Source organism: Gossypium hirsutum, chromosome D07 (assembly GCF_007990345.1).
Source record: "Gossypium hirsutum isolate 1008001.06 chromosome D07, Gossypium_hirsutum_v2.1, whole genome shotgun sequence".
NCBI classification, from domain to species: Eukaryota; Viridiplantae; Streptophyta; class Magnoliopsida; order Malvales; family Malvaceae; genus Gossypium; species Gossypium hirsutum.
In genome coordinates, this window is record NC_053443.1 from 26,513,688 (window position 1) to 26,519,750 (window position 6,063).

Sequence of the window (6,063 nt, forward strand, 5' to 3'; positions counted from 1 at the left end):
ATAAATATCATCTTTCTTTCCACTATGTTCACTTATATACCATGTTTAATTATTAATTAAATTTGTTTAATTAAAGTTTATTACACTAATCTTATTACTAATCAAACTAAGTGTATTAATCATTATCATCCACAAACTCATTATAAAGAATGGTTAAGTAACCATTTAAATAATTGTTTTATAGGTCCTCAAGCCTTTCTAAATTAAAACTTAATAGTGATTGGACTTTTACAATTTAGTTTTTGAGTTTTAATTAACTAATTTATTGGTAAAACTTGTAACACCCCTTAGCCCGTTAGGAAAACATGGCATGTAACATTCAGCCAAACAAACCGCCCAACGGACTGGGGTGCTACCAGCGGACTCAAACCTTTCGACTTAACTTAAAATTTTTAGAAAAATAGTTTTGAAGATTTCTCTTTTTCTTAAAAACTATTCTTTTTCTTTCATTTTGTAACACATTTATTTCAAGAAATCACAAGGAACTACAGAAGACAATCTATTATTCGTTCGTTGCCAAACTGTGGCGTATACATATAAATGATAAAATTCATAATCAACAAAACACTGAAGTTAGGCGTACACTTTCAGAGTACAGGGATAATTCTTTTTAAAACAGAAAAAGAACAGTACAAACGAATAATTTAATTTGTAATACCCCAAAACCCGACCTAGAAGTTATGCCCAGATTTTAGAGGTTACATTGATCACCGAAGTGATCTAAAAGTAATTTACTTTTTTGGAAAATAGTTTGCTAAAACCGAATTAAACCATCTAACATTTCAAGTTCTGAAACAATAACTAAATGCCATTAAAAACAATTGGGAATAAAAATCCACAGTTTTTATAATCTCAGTCTAAATAGCAATTTACGAAAACCAAAAAAAATAGATTTATACCACAATCCCTATAAACACTTACAGTCCAAAACAGTTTGAAAACTAAGAATTTAAATGAAACACTTAATTCAGATAACTCGAAACTTATCCGTCTGAGACATCCAGTCGCCAAGTCCCGACTTCAGAACACGAGAGTACCTGAAAGGGGAAAACTAAGGGGTGGAGCTACGTGAGCTCAGTGTGAGTTCGAAACACAACCGAAGACCAAAAGACCGAGTGACACAACACAATATTCCAGTGTAGCATGTGTTTACATATCACATGCAAATACCTTAACGGCAGTCCGATATATGAATAGTTATCAACAACAAATCGAATGCATCTATATTAACATTCCAAACACTTATGTACCCAATCGAATCAGTATAGAAACATATCGATCTATATGTAGTTAATCTCGCAATCATAGAGATAGACTTGATTGAATATCAAATGGATGCAAGAGTATAAAATCCACCCCAACCATCCGAACACCACTTCGACCACCCTGTACACCACGTATGAGCTATATCAAGCCCATCCACCTTGCACACCACATAAAACCTTGAAAGGCTCATCCACCCTACACACCACAATGTGGAACTAAGCCACTTTGATAGCAATATGCAGTTGAGCTGCCATATGTATATGATGCGGTATCACGGCTAATAAGTAATGTAGTTAAACTGCCGAAATAGACTTCCTTTTCTTCACAACCAAAAACCCAGATTTTTATGCATATGCTCAATGTACACAGCTTACAGATAGTCACACAATAGTCAAACAGAATAGAGGTGCACATATGCAATCGACCAGTGTTAGAAACAGTTATTACAGTACTTAATTACTTAATAACATCATCTAATACCTAAACAAATCATTAAACCAATGCTATCATTATAAATAATGCACAAGTCCGGGCTGAAATAGAGTCCCAACCACCTTACTAAGGTCTAGCCGAGGGTTGAAACATATAGAAACACAAACGAGTCAAAATTTGACACAGAATGAAAATTGCGAAACAAGGCCACACGGCCGTGTGGAGGCCTACACGCCCATGTGAAAAGAGGCACAAAGCCGTGTGCTTATGACACACGCCCATTTGACTTACTGACATGGCTATGTAAACAGCCCATGTAACTCTCTGTCCCAAATTGCTAAAATACGGTGCAAGGCAGACACTGTCGTGTGAAATTCTCACAGGCCCGTACGACTATCGACTAAAATCCCCAAATTCAGCCACACGGCCGTGTGGCTAGGCCTTGTGGCACCAAAATAGCCCAAAAGCCCTAATTTCCCAATCTCACACGGTCGTGTGAACCGCCTGAGTGCGGTACACGCCCGTGTGGCCACCTGTATGGTCACGAAACCACACCGAAACAGCCTAAAAATCACGTAATTCACCACCAAACTGAACCCCAATTGCTTAAACTCAAAAATATACCAGATATTCTAGAATTTCCTGTGATTCAACAATAACTCAAAGCCAGAACAACAGCTCTATTAGTTAATTGTGGAAACACACAGAAATTGTCGAATTTCGCAGAACCTAAGCAGCAATTCAATAAAGGAAGAGAAGAGTTTCCAAACACACACTTGATTTCGCAAACCAAAGCCCCCGAGAGGATCAAACGTCACCTCCTACCTAATTGAAATTTTAATTTCACAAACAAACTAATCTAAGAATTCGACTAATTTAATTTAAAAGTCATAACAAAAATATACCAAAAGAGGACACTTACCCAGTTCAAATCTTATTAGATAGAAATGCGAGGACAATGATATGTGGAATCGAAAAAAGAAAGAAGAATAATCTACAATGATTCCCAAAAGCAAAACCACCAAGAAAAACCAAAAGAGAGAATGAGGAGAAGACAAAAAAAACGTGCTAGAGAGGGAGAAAAGAATGTGCTTTAATTTTTAATTCACTAACTACAGTAAAACTAATAAATAAATAAAATAAAAATAAACACATAAACATCTAAAACACTCGTAAGGACTCAAACACAAGACCCGAAGGCAACCTACCACACTTATAACCACTGAACTAGCAGACTCATTCTGACACTAAAATGCAGAAACAAACACAATTGTTAGACCTAGCCACTAACCCTACCTACAAACTCAAAACTTCTAACCCCAAAATCAGGGTGTTACATAATTACATAAGTTGAATACAAAACGTATATATACACTATCCGCCGAATAGTCATGCATGATATAAAAACAAACAAGTGGCTCACTCGCAAATGCAGCTCTAGCGTAGTCCCCTTCAACTGATTCTTCTTCTACTATCAGAACGCCTAAGAAGGAAAAGTAACGAAGTAAGTTCAATTAAATTTATTGAGTTCCAAAAATAGACACAAATAATTTACAAGAATATTGATAATCAACAAGCATCAATAGCCGTACGAAAAGAAAAATAGACTTTTTTGTGAGACTTTGTCATACAGACACAATACCCCAATTTGTCATCCACAATTCTCTAGCGACAACACTTTGCCAATTTAAACATAACACATACAATACCCAAACGGATCATATTCTGCCAACATACACATATCTATAACAATCATGCATGTTTACCAATGACCCATCCTTGTGCCAGCCTTGGACTCATGTTTCAACAATCAAAATCCCATATCAGCTATATTCATATTCGTATTCCACTATAACTCCTCGTAACATCCTTGTTAAGTTGAACACGTGTTCCCTCGCAAGGTCAACCGTGATCTGCCAGTCTGGTTTGCAATATAGTTTACCTACCGGAGGCATCACAAACAGATCTCCTTTCTACATTTTCACATATCACAAATTGTCTAGTACTAGGCTCATGCAACAATGAGGGTTTTTTACATCTACAATGGTCATACTCACACATACAACACTGGTTTATTACACACACAACCAGACACAACACATCAACCCATTTACAGTAGAGACAACTTACCGTACACAACCCACGTATCATGGAAGTTTCATAACTCAAAGGAAGTAAGAAAGAACTCACTCGAAACTCCAAAATAGAAATCTACCCTGTTGATCATTTTGCCTCGATTGCTCGGATCTTCACTAGCTTCTTGAGCTAAATAAGAAACAATTATAACCATCATATCATTTATCTACTAAAATTCAACATGCATATAGGAATCAATTGCATGCAACCCATAATCAAGAAGTCTCATCCCTTACGAACCAATTCTAAAAATATATGCATGCACCACTACAGAAACGTAAATCCCCTCGATAACAACCTAAGGGTTTTCCATAAATTACCAATAAGCTGGTACTTAACAATGGTGTCATAACAAGCTACTGGAAACCTTTCTCGTCTTTCCAAATGAAGATACCTTAAAATTTCTCAGAGAATTAGAGAAAAAGGCAGGGAAAAACAAAGGTGGAATATGCTAGTGTTGGCGTTTTTGTCTAAGGAAGAATATAGAACTTAAGAGCTTGCTCACAAACGTAATAGTAAGGAATGAAAAAAAAAACTGAGTTTTCATTCTAATTATCATAACTATACATTATTTTTATAGACAATCTTTTCTATCAAACACAACTACTACCACTAATCAGCCTAGTAAGTTTTGAAACATTGCTTGTACACTAAAACAAGCCAACTAAACAAGTTATTCAGATACCTAAACCCATCAATCTGTCATCTACAATACTCTAGTTCAATTCTAACTAGGTCTCAACTAAATTCTAACGATGCTCACCGAGCCATCATTTTCACGCTAAAACATGAAAACAAGTCTATCGATTCGTCAACTAACAAGTTCGCCCAAATTATCTAGGGTTGGCAGATTGTCTCACAAAAGAGTCCGCCAAATGGTGAATTCCAGCGAAGCGTTCCGAATTTGGGCGTACTGTCGAATCCATGCAATACGCCACCCATTATTTAACTGATAATTCACTAATATATCTTTTTTTCTACCCTTGGTTTAATCGACTATATGCCAAATAGTATATCGATACAGTCTACATCGGACGGGTTGTTACAAATTACTTAATCGAACTTTATTATACTTTCATATTAACTCCGTAAATATTCTTATTTTACATTTATGGACTCGATTTACGAAAATGAGATTCTGAAACCGCATTTTTTGACATCATTGAAAACTGGATAGTTATAAATATAATCTTTTTAAAAAATAAAAAATATATATAAATCAAAACCTCCACTTATTCTCCACCTATAGCTAAACTTGGTATGTTTTCTTAACATTGATCATTAATTACTATTATACATGGGGTATTTTCTTCATTTTAGTTTTAAGTTTTGATTTTTTAAGAAGAACATAGGGAAGAAAATAGTTCGATGAATTATGAGAGAAATTTAAATATAAAAAAATAAAAAGTATTAGATAATCTTGCATAAAAAATTTAAACGAATTCAATTTTGAAACCTTAAATCATGTTCCATATTTTAAATCTGACAATTTTGAGTTGAAAAGATGAACCCATCCCAAGAATCATCTTCAAAAGCGTCACAAGTAAAGGATTATAAAACCATCAGGAGTGAAGCTAGAATTTTTTTTAATGAGGGGCTGAAATTAAATTGTAATTTTTATGATAGTAAAGATGCAACTTTACCATTTTAATAGGCTATATCTTTATAATTTTTAAGGGATTAAATTAAAATTTTATCATTTTTTAGGAGAGCCAAAGTGCAATTTTACCTTTACAAATTTAAAATTTTAAAAATTTTAAAGTACTTAAATAAAAAATTTTCCATTTTAGAGGGGTCAAGCACTACTAGCCCCCTAACTACTCCCCTGAAAACCATGTCAAATATGTACGCCAATTTTATTAAAAGATTTGTTCATTTATCTCCAATCTCATTCTCTAGTAGTCTTCGCAATTAAAAGGCCATTTACTGGTTTATGCAATCAAGAGACACATGCAAGGGCAAAAAAATAACAAAAATAAATAGGGATAAACCCAAAACTACATGAAGTATAGTTTAATGTATAATTGTATATATGAACTTTGATTTTGTGCAATTTTATACATGAAATTTTGATTTGATCTAATTATTGTAAATTATTAACACAATTATTGATATAACATCATTTTATGTTTATATATTGCACACATTAATAATAATATTTATCCAATATAAAAATAAATTGATGTATTTATTTTTTAAAATGTGCATGATTAAATCAAAATTAAAGTT